Source organism: Protomyctophum parallelum (genome assembly GCF_964188405.1).
Source record: "Protomyctophum parallelum genome assembly, chromosome: 1".
Classification (NCBI taxonomy): domain Eukaryota; kingdom Metazoa; phylum Chordata; class Actinopteri; order Myctophiformes; family Myctophidae; genus Protomyctophum; species Protomyctophum parallelum.
The window spans coordinates 21,883,679-21,901,540 of NC_139697.1; the positions used below are offsets into that span (position 1 = coordinate 21,883,679).

At 44.1% G+C, this 17,862-nt stretch overlaps 1 protein-coding gene across 3 annotated transcripts in view; it reads right to left on the minus strand.

The window, feature by feature from the left end:
* Positions 1-17,862, minus strand: part of hepacam2 (HEPACAM family member 2) — a 48,863-nt gene that overhangs the window by 26,530 nt on the left and 4,471 nt on the right. For 2 of the 3 annotated variants that reach the window (XM_083764397.1, XM_083764395.1), the window contains exon 2: positions 17,401-17,599. The gene's annotated coding sequence lies outside the window, so the exon portion shown is untranslated. Of the gene's footprint in view, positions 1-971; positions 1,087-17,400; positions 17,600-17,862 lie in introns of those variants that run through there. The other variant, XM_083764396.1, reaches the window with a different exon arrangement.

Below are 17,862 nucleotides of genomic sequence, written 5' to 3' on the forward strand. Positions count from 1 at the left end.
TAATTATTGAATTGAAGAATTGAATTGAATTGAATTGAATTGAATTGAATTGAATTGAATTGAATTGAATTGAATTGAATTGAATTTGAGCATTGGACATTCAGGGCTGTATTTTGCGTGTCTTAAGTACCATGCAGGTCTTATTCCCTAACTTGAGTAAACTAAAGACCTGGAGGCGTGGTCAATGCTCTTTGGCCACTCAGAATAGCCAAATGGCATTGGTCATGCCTCCAGGTCTTTAGTTTACTCAAGTTAGGGAATAAGACCTGGTACTTAAGACACGCAAAATACAGCCCTAAGAAACAAGAATTGATTACATCAATTAATTACCAGCTGCTGCCTTATATCGCATGGCTGAGTTCGGCTAGACGCAAAAAGTGTGTGGTTGCCTAGAGACGAGGCAGCCAATCAGGACGAAATGTATAGTCAGTACAGCCAATGAGAAACATAGGTCTCAACTATACAGCAAGTGGGCAGAGAGAACATTGACCAGCTGTGCTTATACACAGCAGCTGGTAAAAAAAGTTCTTAGTTGTTCCAAGCAAGGTCTGGTAATGGGTGTGGCCTGCAAGGGTTCTCATTGGTTAACAAGAGTCCATTCACACACTGCTGATTCATAACAGTGGGAAGCAGATGAATGGTGTACTCACACACCATATGCTGTATGTTAACTTGTGCGTGCGTGCGTGCGTGCGTGCGTGCGTGCGTGCGTGCGTGCGCAGGCTGGCTCTCTAACCTTGACTCAGTCAAAACATCCAAGAGGTGCGAGGTGTGTTTGCATGCACACGCGCACCATGTGTGTGTGTGTATATGTGCCGGTGGGCGTGCATGCACGCGTGGACTCTCGCGCATACTGCTTCAACAATATGTGCGTGTCTGTGACACGTGTGTGTGTGTGTGTGTGTGTGTGTCCATGTGTGTCCCTGACTGAGTGTCAGTGTATATGGCTGGGCTGGTGGTGGGAGCCTCACCCCGTTAACGCATTCCACTGAATCGCTGCTATCTCGCCCACGCACTCGCCACGTGACCTGTCGTCGACGACAGGAAGTATGGCGATATGTCACATTCTGCAGCCTGTGCAACACAGGTCCTTCTCTTCTCCTCATGGCACACTCGGCATGCACGTGCACACGCACACGCACACACACACACACACACACACACACACACACACACACACACAATTTGTAACAGGCCCCGGAAGACAATTCCCCATTTATCTTTTTCCCGTAGACGTTTCAAACAATATTTTTTTGTCATAGTATTAGTGGACGAAATAAACACGGTCAGTAAATTGATGAAACGTGTACATCTTCTCCCTGACTGAGAAACCTTTTCTCAAGGATTGCACTGCTCCTGCGAGCATGATGGTTGCATATTGAATGAGGCAGAGAGAAATGAAAGCAATAAATGTTTATCCTATACTGCAGCAATATATGACAAATATGACAAATGTGCATGGACCACTAAGCGTCTGATGCAGACACACTAAAGAGTGCTGTGCTTTTGGCCCAGTCCAACACGCGCACGCACACGCGCACACGCACTCACGGATACGAAAAATACATGTTTACATCACACACTCCACTCCACTACATGCGTGCGTGCGTGCGTGCTTGCGTGCGCAGTGCATGCACCTCTACTATAAACGGGTATGTATATGTCACTTGTGGATGCAGAGTTGCGTGGACACAGCCACCTCTATGTTCTCCCCAGCAGTAAACCGTTAATGAAGGCCGTGTACGTACATGATACCAGACTGAAGTCAGTATTGGTTTTCGCCCATGCCTGCATGGTTTTCTAGTCTAATAGATCCATAAGACACAGAACAAAAAGACACAACACAGTTCCTATCAAACCATTGCAGTCAGTTTAGGTGGACACTACAGTGGTTGAACGTCCTGGTTCCCTACCACATGTGGGTTCCAGACCCACAGGAACACACCCAGGGTGCCGGCCCGATTCCGGCGAGCTGCCTCGTGTCCGAAACGGTTGAGAAATGACAGTTACCGCGTGGGGGTCCCTGTACTGTACTGTACTGTACTGTACTGTACTGTACTGTACTGTACTGTACTGTACTGTACTGTACTGTACTGTACTGTACTGTACTGTACTGTACTGTACTGTCACTGTATGGCAATATGTGCGTTTGTGTGTGTATTAGGTTGCGCACAGGTGGTGAAAAACAACCATGCTGTTTTCGTGCTCAGACCCACCCACACACAGGCACACACATAGCTCCGTAAGGGAGTGGTTGCACCACTCAAAAGGTTCTGTAAGTTAACAGTATGAAGTGAGCTATACTATAATACACTCAGTCACATCATGCACACACTACACACTACAGAGTTAAAAAGCCAACCCACACACACACACTTCTAAAAACACGCCAACAAACAAAAGATTGTGAACGGCCTCACACTTCTATCTCGCTTGCACGTACGCCCCGTGCACGCACGCACGCACGCACACACACACACACACACACACACACACACACACACACACACACACACACACACACACACACACACACACACACACACACACACACACACACACACACACACACACACACACACACACACACACACACACACACACACACACACACACACACACAGTGTTGTTTGGAAAGCCATGCAGGGAGTGAGACCCAAATTCTCCCACCAATGACGTCATGGTGTACTCATGCACGCATGCTTGCACACACACACGCACCATAGCCATGAATTCTCCCATGGCACGGTGAAGGTGGTTTCCCAAGCTATGCATTCAAGATGGTCATTGGTAACACTGCTAAAATGACTAAACTAAGGGCTGTATTTTGCGTGTCTTAAGTACCAGGTCTTATTCCCTAACTTGAGTAAACTAAAGACCTGGAGGCGTGATCAATGCTCTTTGGCCACTCAGAATAGCCAAATGGCATTTATCACGCCTCCAGGTATTTAGTTTACTCAAGTTAGGGAATAAGACCTGGTACTTAAGACACGCAAAATACAGCCCTAACACTGCTAAAATGACTAAACTAACACTACTAAAAATCTGAGTTTTCACTCTTTAAGTATGACAGGTATGACGACTCTAGACTCTAAAAGTACCATTTCCTTTTGTCAAAATGGAGGAAACGGCGTATATTTGCCTCGTCATCCAAGGCCAGGGGAAAATACATTTCCTTTCTAAAAACGATATGCTTCAAGACTTAAAACTCTGTAGGAAGGTAACTCTAGTCTAAGTCTTATGGTTTCAGTCTGAGATAAAACATAACCTCAATATTTTTCCCACACACATCGGAAAATGTAATGCCTTAATAAATGAATATCAATATGAAATGAATAGATCACTTATCAAATTATAAGCACAACATTGCATGCAGACAAAGCCGGTCGATTTGATAAGACAGTCAGTATGACCCATGTTTGTGCGTACAAAACAGCAGGAGGCATAGCGATTATTAACACCTCTGCAGATACTGTAGATCTAAGATATAGGAATATGTACAATGCCCACATAATTATCCTCTTCTCTGGACACTTATAAGGCACAGTCCAGTCCTCAACAACAGGCGGAAATGTCGGTTCCCATGAAAGATGGAGCGGCTCCTTTCAAGGATCAATCAAAGTCCTTCCCACAGAAGAGATAAACCGCTGCTTTGTTTCTTTACCATAGATACAGGCTACAATAAAACACCATTTATTGACGCTAAACAATGGGTGATTTGTTGATGTGATCAACTTTCGTTTTTAAGATGGCTTCACCAGATAATTTTAACTCACGTGACCCTGATGATGATTATGTCGGATCTGCATGGCAACCGTATTGTACATTTCACAATAAGCCATAACATTGGTTAGTTGCCATGAATACAGTACCTACAGTATAAGTGTACTGGGGATCAGGAGGGGGGGGGGGATATCAAAAGCAGAAGCATATGGATCACTTCCTCCGATCGCCCAGGCAATGGGGGGGGGGGGGGACCACATAAATGGTAAATGGTGCATTTATATAGCGTCTGGGTCAGTGTTGATTTCGTCGACTAATACTATGACAAAGAATGTTCGTCGACTACCTTCCCCCCCCCCCCCCCAAAATCTCTCAGCCTGAAAATAGCATTTTTTTTGCTGAATGTTCACATGCCCATGGGTGACACTAGGGTACAAGTGGTTCATTACAAATCGCCAGCACAGCGAATATTAAGCTGCATCCGCGCCTGGCTTCCGTTTCACTATCCATCAAGACAAAGGCTGGAGCTAATCCACCCTTTAATCGCCAATCCATTTGACACCATCGATCATGTAACACCTCGCTCTCAACCGCCTCGAGAGATATGTGGGTGTTATAATTAGTCCATGCACAGCACATCTTAGTCTATGTACTTGAAGATACAGTGTACTTGGTATTGTGTACCGCCTGAACTGTAGCATACTTTATATATAGGCTACGAGAGACATCTCAGCGCCAGCAAGGTCAGCCTTGCTGCAGTAGGCACGTTATTTTGACTCATATCTTATTGTCACGTCATTATGATCCAGCACTTTATATGTTCCTGTTTGTGTAATAAACTTTGTGAACCTTTAGCGTGATACTGTCTCGTGTCGCGTTATTGTTCTCCCGCGCCCGCCGCCGCAGTCACCGCACCGAAGGAATACTTCAACCGGATCATCACACACCAGCCTGCACACACTACCTGTCTGTCAGAACCAGACGAGGGTCCAGTAATTAGAGTTTACAACAGTGGGTATCTCAGGCACAGCCCTAAACTGGTTTTCATCCTATTTAACCGACAGATATTTCTCAGTCTCCATTGGTGAGTCCATCTCATCCAAAGCCCCGTTATACACTGTGGTGTCCCTCAGGGCTCTGTTCTTGGCCCTATCCTGTTCTCCCTGTATATGCTCCCACTTGGCGACATCATACGGAAATTACAACCTCAATTTTCACTGTTACGCCGATGATACCCAGCTTTATCTCCCCATCAATCCTCACGACACCTCCAGCATAGCCATACTGCACTCATGCCTATAGCCGACATTAAGGCTTGGATGCCATCTGACAGAGCACGTCTCGAAATTAGCCTCTGCCCCCTACGTCCCAATATCAAATCTGCAGTGTCTTTTTGGACTCCGACCTCTCCCTGGACAACAAAAGTTTTCCAGTCTTCATTTTCTCACCTTAGAAACATAGCAAAAATCAAACCTTTTCTCTCCCGCCTCGACCTGGGACAAGTGGGATGTGTATGCATCATCCTGTCAGAGGGGCGCTTGCGCACGCAGCGACCAGCAAAGTAGACCCCAATTTGCCCTTCGGGGACACTAAATAAACTTGAACCTTGAACCTTGAACCTCACTAAAGTTATCCACGCTTTCATTTACTCTCGTGTAGACTACTGTAATTCCCTATACTCATGCCTCTCAAAACATTCCATCAACCGGTTACAACTCATTCAGAATGCTGCAGCTCGCCTCCTAACAGGCTCCAGAAAATGTGATCACATCACCCTATATCCTGGCCAACCTACATTGGCTGCCTGTCTCATACTGAATCAATTTGAAAATAGCTTACAGTTCTGACCTACTCGACCCCTACGAGCCAGCCCGTGAGCTACGATCATCCGGCACGGCCCTTCTGTCAATAAAGTCAGGCTGCAAATAAACTGTATAGGCGACCGGGCATTCGCTATCCGTGCACCGTCTCTCTGGAATGCCCTGCCCCGGCCTAGAGATCAGGCTTGCCGAGTCTGTGCCCCGTTTTAAATCACTCCTTAAGACGCATTTATACAAAGCTGCATTCAACCCCCTATACCCATGAGATTTGTGATTTTTTTATTGTCTCCACCAGGCCGAAGGCATGGGGAGAGAGTATGTTTTGCACTCCGTCCGTCCGTCCGTCCGTCCGTGTGTGTGTGTGTGTGTGTGTGTGTCCCCGTCCGTTAGCAGCTAATCTCGGCCACCGTTAACCCGGTCGATGCCAAATTTTGCACACACACTCCCTGGATGCCAACGATGAACCTCTGCCCCAAAACTTCCAGAACGGCCTGTTATAGCGCCACCAGGAGGCCGCTTTGTGCAAAACAAGTTTTTGCACAGCACACCTACAGATTTTGTCCAAACATCACGCAAATTGGTACACAGTCTCTCTAGAGCCATTCAACCAAACCGGTCTTTCAGATTTCTCACACTCCATCCTGATTGGTTAAGATTGGCTTCCAAAGTTCACAGGAGTGCTCAGTTTCAAACAAAATGCTGCAAATCATGAACACATCGCGTGATTTCCGTGAAATTGTGCACCCACATTCCCACTAGGCCGAGGACAAAATCCCACATGAACAATTTCAACTCAACCTCAAGGTGGCGCTATAACTGGCCGAAAAGTGTTTTTACCTCTAACTGCACGGATCTGTGGATAACCTGGTGGAGACCTGTGCCCAGAAGGGCACTTTTTCTAGTTGTCTCCACCAGGCCGAAGGCATGTGGGGAGAGTATGTTTTGCACTCCGTCCGTCCGTGTGTCCGTCCGTGTGTCCGTCCGTCCGTCCGTGTGTCCGTTAGCAGCTAATCTCGGCCACCGTTAACCCGGTCGATGCCAAATTTTGCACACACACTCCCTGGATGCCAACGATGAACCTCTGCCCCAAACTTTCCAGAACGGCCTGTTATAGCGCCACCAGGAGGCCGCTTTGTGCAAAACAAGTTTTTGCACAGTACACCTACAGATTTTGTCCAAACATCACGCAAATTGGTACACAGTCTCTCTAGAGCCATTCAACGAAACGGGTCTTTCAGATTTCTCAGACTCCATCCTGATTGGTTAAGATTGGCTTCCAAAGTTCACAGGAGTGCTCAGTTTCAAACAAAATGCTGCAAATCATGAACACATCGCATGATTTCCTTGAAATTGTGCACCCACATTCCCACTAGGCCGAGGACGAAATGCCACATGAACAATTTCAACTCAGCCTCAAGGTGGCGCTATAACTGGCCGAAAAGTGTTTTTACCTCTAACTGCACGAATCTGTGGATCACTTTGTATGCCAACTCCCTAGAGGCCAAGGAAAAACCTTTGTCTGGAATTTTTCAAATCTGCTCTTTATAGCGCCACCAGGAGGCCGACATATGTAAAACACATTTTCTATTATTACTCCTTCAGATTTTATCCAAATTTCACGCAAATCGGTACACATGATCTCCATAGTCATGTGATCAACACAGGTTTGTTTGATTTCTCATATTCCATCCTGATTGGCCACTATTGGCTCCTACAGTTTTCAGGAGTAGCCCGCTTTGTACAAATCGCCACAACTCCTCAACGCAGCGTCCGATTGCGATGAAACTGTGAACGCATATTCCCACTAGGCTGAGGAAGAATCCTGGTGGAGACCTGTGCCCAGAAGGGCACTTTTTCTAGTTTCTTCTGTTGTTGTTCTGATTTGTTTGTGCATTATTGACAATGCATTTTATTATATTGTGTGCCTTCTTGCTATGTCTTTATATATGTTTCTCTGTTAAAGCACTTTGTGACTGGTTCTTAAAAGGTGCTATACAAATAAAGCTTTATTATTACTATATCCTTAAAAAAAGAAGTCCCAACGTTATTTATTTGACACAACTTCTTGTTTTTCCACTGTCTGCGGTAAATTTTCGGCGAGGAATGTGAGAAGCAGCTGTCACTTTAGCACATGAATGAAGCCGGTTTTAGCGGCCCAGAGGCATTGGAGTGGATCAACGTTTGGTAGGAGGGACAGCTGGGCCCAACGCGGGGACAATAGCACTCTCAGTTAATCATTAATACTCTTAATGAACAGCAGCCATGGCACCAGAGGTCCATCAGCCAGCCCCGGCTCTCCAAAACATTCCGCCTGGGGAGGGAGGGGGGGAGGCAAGGGTGGTCCTGGCTGGACGGCTGACCCCACGCTGACACTTGTTGGTCGGCGTCGGGTCCTTTAAAGGGGCTGTCGCTTTGAGGAGACGACAGATTTTCTTTTTTTTATATGTATCGCTGAATCTAGATCTCTGTCTTTTAGGAGTGGTGCAACCACTCCTACAGCTATTAGAGAAATCTATTAAAATCTGGGAACTAAATTGTTACCAAGAAATTTCTTCACCAATGTGTTTCTAAATGTGTCTAATAACATGTACTAAAAGTTTGAAATTCAACTCCTGTGGGAAATTGAGTTATTAGCATAATATGTGACCATAACATCCTATATAAGGCCAAAAAGTCAAAATATCATCATTCTTTAAGTAGCATGTGACATATGAAACTAGGGGTTTTTCATGATTCTGAATCCATTCCAAGCATTAGTTTTGCACAAAAAAACTCCTTGGGCTAAATTAGGCCATATCCACTTGACCAAATGTGCTGACCTCATCACGTTTGTGATGACGGCTATGGCCGTTTTCCTCCCAAGGAGTGTTTTTGTGCCAAACTAATGCTTGGAATGGATTCAGAATCATGAAAACCCCCTAGTTTCATATGTCACATGCTACTGAAAGAATGATGAAATTTGGACTTTCTTTCTTTATATAGGATGTTATGGGTATGGTCACATATTATGCTAATAACTCAATTTCCCACAGGAGTTGAATTTCAAACTTTTAGTACATGTTATTAGACACCTTTAGAAACACATTGGTGAAGAAATTTCTTGGTAACGATTTAGTTCCCAGATTGGTCAAATACCTGATAAAATGCCCTTACTATATGTCTGGCTGCATGGCTGTGTCCGTCCCTGGCTGGCTGGGTCTGTCCGAGCACGGAAAATAGCTTTTGGTTGGTTTTCACAACCAACCCACCCACCCACCCACCCACCCCACACACACACACACACACACACACACACACACACACACACACACACACACACACACACACACACACACACACACACACACACACACACACACACACACACACACACACACACACACACACACACACACACACACACACACACACACACACACACACACACAGTACAGTAGTGACCCCCTGTGGACCCCCACACAGTAACGCTGTCATTTCTCAACCGTTTCGGACGCGGGGCGGATCGCCGGAACTGGGCCGGGGGTCTGGATGTTCTGGGGACCCCAGGGGGAACCCCCCCACACGGTAACTATGTCATTTCTCAACCGGTTCGGACACGGAACTTCCAGGGACCCCCGGGGGACCCCAACAAGGAATTGCACCACTCACTTCACACACGGGTGTGATTTCTTAAAGGGCAAATAACATGCATTTTAAAACTGCTTTTAATATTTAATAATCATATTGTCTATGTCCCTCAAAGTTATTTCTAATGGTTTGAGCCTCAATCACCACTCTGATATATTAACCAGGCCTTGTCATTTCTTTCTGGACTTTGAAAGCAGTTTTAGCTGCAGTACCACAATGTCCTGAGGTGGTGGGGGTGCTGATATGCAGATTATTTAATATTTGAGTCATTATAATACTGATGCTAGATAAAACCAGGCTTGTTTCCATTCCATGCCAGCTTGGAAAATCAACAATGGTGGACATTGTAAACAAGTGGAAATGCAAATTTGGAACTGAAGACTGATGAAGAGGAGGAATTATACAAAGTAGGGTGACATTGATGACATCACGATGAGGCCAAAATCAGTCGAGCTGTTCCTGAGAGCAATTTCCATTAAAACACCCATATGACATGAAAGCCTGATTGTTCAAAATTGGTTATTTGTGGGGATAGAAAACACATATGGGAGCACCAAAAACACAAAATAAATTGAAAAAGTTGAATTTTATGTTATAGGTCCTTTAATTAATTGTGCAGCTCTATACCGAACCAATTAGAAGTTTTGAAACGGTACAGGACCCTTTCCTGTGCACTCAGGGTGTGGCTCTTATAAGCAGCAGGTGCATGAGGTTAACTGCACTGATTAATACAATATTTTCTGCTGATACTTCACTCCAGCTGATAGGGCATGGAGTACAGTGTGTCAACCGGGAGAGCAGGTAAACACAACACTCCTTCAAACCTTCAGATGTTGCACGCACGCACACATGCACGAGCGCACACACACGCGCACAAACGCACACACACACAGAGACACACGCACCCACACACTAGAGAATGCTAATGCTGAGAAGTTACGCTCATTTATCATTTTGTACTTTAGCCTGTGAAAGCCTTACTTACTTCCACAAACAAAGGATTGATCATTAGCATAGAGTTCTTTCCTTTGATTGTGATCTGGTTAAAAGAGCCAGTAAAAAAAAAACAAAGATGTTATCTGAAGATGAATGAGTTTCCAAAAAGGGAGCAGATGGTAGCTATAAGGGTGTCACTTAAATGTAACACTGATCCTCTTGTTTGTGGTTTTTGTATGCATGCACGCGTGTCTTATACGTGCACACGTGCGAGCATGCAGGGCACGTGCGTTACACACATCTGTGCATGCGCCCGTGCATGCAAGCTGTGTGCGTGTGCGTGTGTGCACTTGTGATTGCCTGTATGGCTTGACCACATGAATTTGTATGTGCCAGGGTGCTTGCACGTGTCTGCCTCTTGTGTCCCAGCTAGGCTATCATCGGTGGTGGCAGGTGTTCCAGTGTCCCCGAAAAGAGCGGGTTTTATGTCCCCTCCTCAAGTGAGTGGCTTGGTTGCTAGGACGACGGCGCAACAGAAAGAGGCTTGTGTCTGGGGGGTGGGGGGGGAGGAGAAGAGAGACGAGAGAAGAGAAGAGAAGGGCAGTGTTGTTTTTGGCAGCAAATTTCTATTTTAGTTTAGTGATAGTCTTTGGAATAAAACTTCATTTAGTTTTAGTCATATTTTAGTCACCTGGAATGTTTTAGTGTTAGTCTAGTTTTAGTCCACTAAATATCACAAGATTTTAGACTAAATCTACAGTTAATTTAGTCAAGTACAATTTATTTTGTCAGGCCTTGATGCCGTCGTAATGACTGATTTTACATTTTACACTAGCTCACGTTGTGAGCTTGTAGATCTGCTATTTTCAGCATGCAACCAAGTGTAAAATGACTTGTACTGGATCTCTTGTCCACTAGTCCCTTCCTAACATTTTAGTCCGTTTTTATTTGTTGACGAAATTGTCAATATATTTAATCTTAATTTTAGTCATCATAGCTTAGTTTTCGTCAGTGAAAAAAAAAAAGGTAGTCGACGAAGATAGTTTTAGTCGATGAAATCAACACTGGAGAAGGGGCTTTACTTCTCTGTATAGTCTGGACTTCACTCTGGCCTGACAAGAAATAACAAGGGTGGAATTACAGCCAATGAGAGAAAGAAGAAAGGTGGAAAATGTATGGCAATTATTTACTATGACACTATAAGGCACATTAGGAGTCCAACTAGTACTAGTAGTTCTCAATTGTTTTATTTGCAAAAGACCCCCTTAACTCTGAGAGTGTTCAAGTTTGGTTTGGTTCCATTGGAAAACTCTCACAGTTACAGACCTGTTATGGTCATTCAGGGTCATTCAGGCCTTGTGCGTGGCATATTTTAAATTTTCTGTTTTACACACCACTTATTACTTACCACTTACTGAATGTCAAGTCTCCACCAGGCCGAAGGCATGGGGAGAGAGTATGTTTTGCCCTCCGTCTGTGTCTGTGTGTGTGTGTGTGTGTGTGTCCGACGGTTAAAAGCCACCGTTAACCCGGTCGATGCCAAACTTTGCACACTCCCTAGATGCCAACGATGAACCTCTGCCCTCCATGAGGCAGCTTTTCACCATTTCTACCTATAACTGCACCGATCTGCGTGAAACGTTGCATGCACACTCCCTAGAGGCCAAGGACAAACCTTTGACCTGCATTTTTCACATCTGCCTTTTATAGCGCCACCAGGAGGCAGATCTTTGTAAAACACATTTTTTGTTATTTTGTCCAAAAATCCCGCAAACGTATTACACAGTATCTCTATAGTCATCTGTCATATTCCATCTTAATTGGCTAACATTGGCTTTCAAAGTTTGCAGGATTGGCCCGTTTTTAACAAAAATCCTCTAATCATGAACGCAGCGTGCAATTTACGTACAATCTTTCACACACTTTCCTACTAGGCTGAGGAAAATATCCCACCCTTTTCACATTGGCCTGTTATAGCGCCACCAATAGGTGGATTTTTGCTAAACACATTTTTGGAACAAAATGCCTCAAATCATCCAATTGGCATCAAAGGCGTAAGAAGAAATGGCACCCTTTTCACATTGGCCTATTATAGCGCCACCAGGAGGCCACAACCTGACCTGCCCTGGTGGAGACCTGTGCCCCGAGGGGCACTTTCAATAGTTTACTATGAAACCATGGCACATTAGGAGTCCACTAGTAGTCTAGTTGCAAAGACCCCCTTAACTCTGAGAGTGTTCAAATGGAACCAAGTGGACCCGTAAGGGTCCACTTGGTTCCATTTGAACACTCCAGACCTGTTATGGTCATTCAGGGCTATCTATTTCTGTTTCTGGTAATATTATTGTCCAGCCAAAATGGAATGTGTGCGTGCGTGCGGCTGCGCACGATTCAAACCGTCCTCATGGTGCCTCTATACTAGCCTGCTTTACATTTTCTTCCAAACACTTCTACAGTCCCAAACTCACAGATCTCACCACATTATCTCAAACACGCAGGTCCAATTATGTTTGTGTAAACATTCTTGGCAACTAAATAAGTCACAGATTTTCCTCAAAATGCGTGTGTGTGTGTGTGTGTGTGTGTCCGTGATCGGACACAGGGACACAGCCAGGGACCCAGGGACACACCCAGGGACACGCATAGCTGTCTATAGGAGTGGTTGCACCACTCAATAATGTCTAGGTGGAAAACACCTCCAATCAGTGACGGGTGGAAAACGATTCTATTCACAATGAAACTGAGCGGTGTTTGCAAAATGCTGACAATGAGTTCAAAGGACACAAAAAAAGGAATTGAATATCACACATCCTATCAGATTCCTGACTAGGTATGACAGCTGTTTGTCCCGTCACTGATTGATTCTCGTCACTGATATGGCTCACGATGGAACACTGTAGAGCAGTGGTTCCCAAAGCTTTTCCATGTCAAGGACCCTCAAATTGACACTAATTAGCCCACAGACCCCCATTTGAAAACATATGCCAAGGACCCCCATAAGAGAAGACTTTTACAGCTCTAGCAGTGATGCTCAGCCATGTTAATTTCAAGGACCCCCCAGTTTGACATGCATTAGTTTACGGACCCCCATTTAACAGCATTTCAACCTCTGGGACCCCAATTAATATTGTAAAATCAATGTTAATTTAACTCTGAGAAATGGAACCAAGTGGACCCTATTTGTACACTCTCTGAGTTACAGACCCATAAGGGTCCATTTGGTTCCAAACTATAATTTAGCTGGGGACCCCTTGGAACTCCCTCAAGGACCCACCGTTTGATGAGATTTAGCCTCTCAGACAAAAACAAACCAAATAACATTTTGTTATCATTGGATAAGACTTTGTCCACAATTCCATGCTGTATTGATGTTGGTACCATTAGGAGAGATAGCAGGCAAAGTTTGATCAAAAATAACAATTATTTTACTTCCTCTAAATGTGTAGACTTCTTGTAATGCATGAAGATGTTTAACATCGATTCAACCACACTTAACTTGGCAGGTGTCAAACAACTCTGCTGTCTGTGTGTGTGTGTGTGTGTGTGTGTGTGTGTGTGTGTGTGTGTGTGTGTGTGTGTGTGTGTGTGTGTGTGTGTGTGTGCGCGTGCGCACACGTGTAGCGTGTATAGTGTGTGTAGGTTTGGTTCAATGTGTGGTTAGGTCACCTAACTTAGGTGTAAGGAAATCTGGGAGTAACTAGGAGCCATCAATCCCTACTTGGCCTCTCTTTTCTCCCATGGGAGGCAGATCATTCTCCCCTGGCGAGGCTGATCAGCAGCTGCCGCACGCACTCACGCACGCACTCACGCACGCACGCACGCACACACGCAGCCTCGCTCTCTCCCACGATGTTAAGTTACACGTATTTCCTGTTAATAACCTGGGGGAAATGTCTGCCATCGGGAGGTAAAGGGGAGACACTTTATTGTGAAGGGACGACAGGATGAGGAGAGGTGTTGTTGCTTCGTAATTGTCGAGAGTAATGGCTGCGTGCGATATTGAACAGTCTGCACCACGCACGCGCGCGCACACACACACACACACACACACACACACACACACACACACACACACACACACACACACACACACACACACACACACACACACACACACACACACACACACACACACACACACACACACACACACACACACACACACACACACACACACACACAGCGGACAGCAGAGTTGTTTGACACCTGCCAAGTTAAGTGTGGTTGAATCGAACGCAACAGTTTTGAGGTCAACTGTTTATAATGATTTTGCATTTTTCTCCAGCCTTTATCTTCAGGAGCACCTTGCTGTGCATGTTCTTCACAATGTATAAAGTACTTTACTGTGAACAGCGTCTAGACAGGTGCACAATGCCTGACTGGCTGCTGCCCTAAACTGCACCACTGACACAAAGTTTCAATCATTTCAAATCACAGAAATCACATCAATCACAGAAATATGTTGTTGCAGTCCAAGAGCAGGTGCCAATGGTGAGTTCTATATGAACTGTTGGGGGGCACAGGCAGTTCATCATCGACACATGATAAGAGCTGTGTAAATGTTTTTTGTTTTGTGTTAACGTTCCTACTAGTAGTTATTTGTAGTATTTACATAAGTATTTATGTGTCCAGAGGTGGTTTGGTGCAATGAAAAGCCTCTTTGGCACACCGGCAGTCAGTTACAACAATAAAACATAAAAAAAATACACAGGTGCATTAAAACATTATATAAAATGCATTCACATTAACACAGCAACAGTGATCATGAACAGTGGGGATTAGACTATTTAAACATTTTTGAGTGGTGCAACCACTCCAAGGAACAGCAATGTCCGTGTCCGCCTATCTATGTGACGTTAATGAGCACGAGTATGACTATAAGTACCAGTAGGGGCGCTGTTGTGACAGAAAGAGAGAGACAGTGCAGCACTGTTGCCTGCTAATGAGAGAGTTCAGTTCACACTGGTGTGATTTTTTAATTTAAAATGTCCACCGCAGTTGGCACAAACAAAGTTTTGTAACCCTTCTTTTTAGCTAATTTTGCCCTAAGCCTCCTGCCCGATGGCAACAAGTCAAATTCAGAGTGAAGAGGATGGGTAGAATCATTGTAAATCTGAATTGCTTTTTTGGTTATGGAGCGGTTGTATATGTCCTGAAGTTGCAATTGTTTGTCTCCAATGATCTTACTTGCCTGGTTGACTACCTGGGTGAGCTTGTTTTTCAAACCAGGACACAATGTTAAAAGTGAGAACACTCTCAGTGAGTGATCTATAGACCATGGTCAGGGTGTGTTTACTGGCATTAAAACTTCTCCGTTTCCTGAGAAGATAAAGCCGCTGCCTAGCTTGTCTTTTTGTAGATGTTATCTGCATTGGTCTGAAAGGTGAGTTTATTGTCTATGGTCTTTCCCAGATTGTGAATTTGTGAATGTCAATGATACTAATTTTGGAGCAATATATATATATATATATTGCTCCAAAATTAGTATCATTGACATTCACAAATTGTACTGAATAAGATTATTCTGTAGGATAAATGATGTAGTTATAGTTGTGTCAAAGAACTTAAGAACAGTGGCTGTTGTCCTTCCTCCCATTGAGCCTGTCACAATTTCTCATTTAACTTCCCCATTAAGAAACTTTCTAGACTATCTCTCTGCAATGTCTGACAACACTCAGGAAAGTGGCAATACACGCTTTGTCAAAACCGACAAATCACGTTTAATTTCTCTGTCAAGCAGCAATCAGATGCACGCAGATAAATACACACTGATCATTTAACTCAAATTAACCTGTACACTATGGAAACCTGGCTTGAGTCCTCCAGGGAATACTGACATTCCAGTTGAGGTATTAAGCTTCGCTGTAACTTGCGTTGTGTTTCTCAACTGTCATGTGAAAGCATTTAAAGCTTCATTTGTTGGGTAACCGCAAAACATGCTTTGATGTTGACTGGCTTGCAGCTAGACACAGCGAGTCTGCAGTCACCTGTGTTTTTGTTCATCAAGGTTAACTTGCTGTATAAATGAGAAATGCACTTTGCAGCAATAAAATATATTTGAGATATTTTACCACAAGCTGCTTGGGAAAGTTAATAAACTAATCCTGAAAAGGCAGAAAGATCCTTGAATAGAATCCACTGAATATAATTAAATTTAAATTAAACTGAGATAAGATGAGAAAAAATTAACTGCAACCGCCTCACTGTCGCAGTGACGATCCCATGTCACTGTGTGCTCAACGACCTGTATGCCTCCATGACGCTCCTCTTTCATCTCCTCTGTGTTAGGATCGATATTAAAGATACATTTTTTCCAGTTTTTCCTGTGTTTATGAGGTGACAGTACTTCATTAGACCCCTTGGTGGTGGCTAAATATCTCTGTGCATGCGTGGACTGCCTTGAAGGAACAGTATCTGAATTTGCCTGGTAGGTACGGGATGAGAAGTGTGGAAATCTGATATGGGAGATGACTACAAGCGACGGCTGTGTGTGTCTAAAGTAGAATCAGGACGAGACATGGACGCTCACAGTAGACCAGAAAAAGGCCCTGGATGGCGTTTACACAAGAATGCTATGAATGGCACTTGATTTATTTAACATGGGAGGACCATATCAGAAACGTGGACCTCTACCCGGGCCATGGACAAGATCAAAAAGACAAGGCTGACTATAGGCACTGTTACTGTCAGGCACTTAGAACTGATCATCACAAGCCCACTAATGCAGTGGGAGCCAAGCCAATGCAGAGCTGCAGTAGGAGGGTAACGGGGTGCATCACTTGTGTGAATACACACAGCGGCGTGACCACAGACATATATAAAGGCTAGATGGCGCAAGGCGGAGTCTCTGGCGTCGTTCATCTTGCTACAGTCCTACATTCTGTGGTAGCTCAAACAAAAATGACTCATAACTCAAATTTGGACGGATTTACAAACGGTTTGGTTTATTACAGACGTTATCGACGTGGCTATGATTCAGGATGCTTGTCTGCTTAATGTTATTTTTCATATGAACGTTATATGAAAGCATATACGTATGCTGACGTCTCTGACGTTTATAACAAACCGAACCGTTTGAAAATCGGTTGAAAGTTTAGCAAGTTATGGTTATTTTAAAAAGTTTCAAACGATTGAAACGCAATGTCGATTTAATTTAATTTAATTATTTTCATGTTTGTTTGTACTGTATGTGTTTTTCTTTCTTTTGCTATTGTTCAAAATTTTATAAAAAATTAAGTGACCCAAAAAAAAGTTTCAAACGCATCATGCAATAAAACAATGAGGCAAATCTAACCTTGTCCTGAGCGTCTCTGGAGTGTGCAGTCCCTTACTTTTATCGGGGAAGTTGGGCGTGAGTGACAGCATAGCCAGCAATACTGCAGAGCCCCGGACCCTGATGGTCAATAGGAAGTAGGGCGGCAATCCAGGAGTCCTGTTGGTGTCAGCTAGTCCAAACCCTCGCATCACACCATCAGATAAACATTTATTGAACCCTGAGGGGAAACGCAGGAACTGGTATGAGTAAGAGTCAAGAACCATTAAAATAGTAATCAAATTAAATGCAATAAAATAGTGTAAGTCTAGCATCAATAAACTTTATTGATGAACACAAATACTTTTGTATAGTCTCTTTATCTCTCATCAATATATCCTACTAGTCCAAGTGCAGTGCAACAGAGTCAAAGCTGATTGATTGATTGATTGAACATTGTATTAAGAAGACTGACAGGAGAGAGGGAGAGAGAAGGGGAGAGAC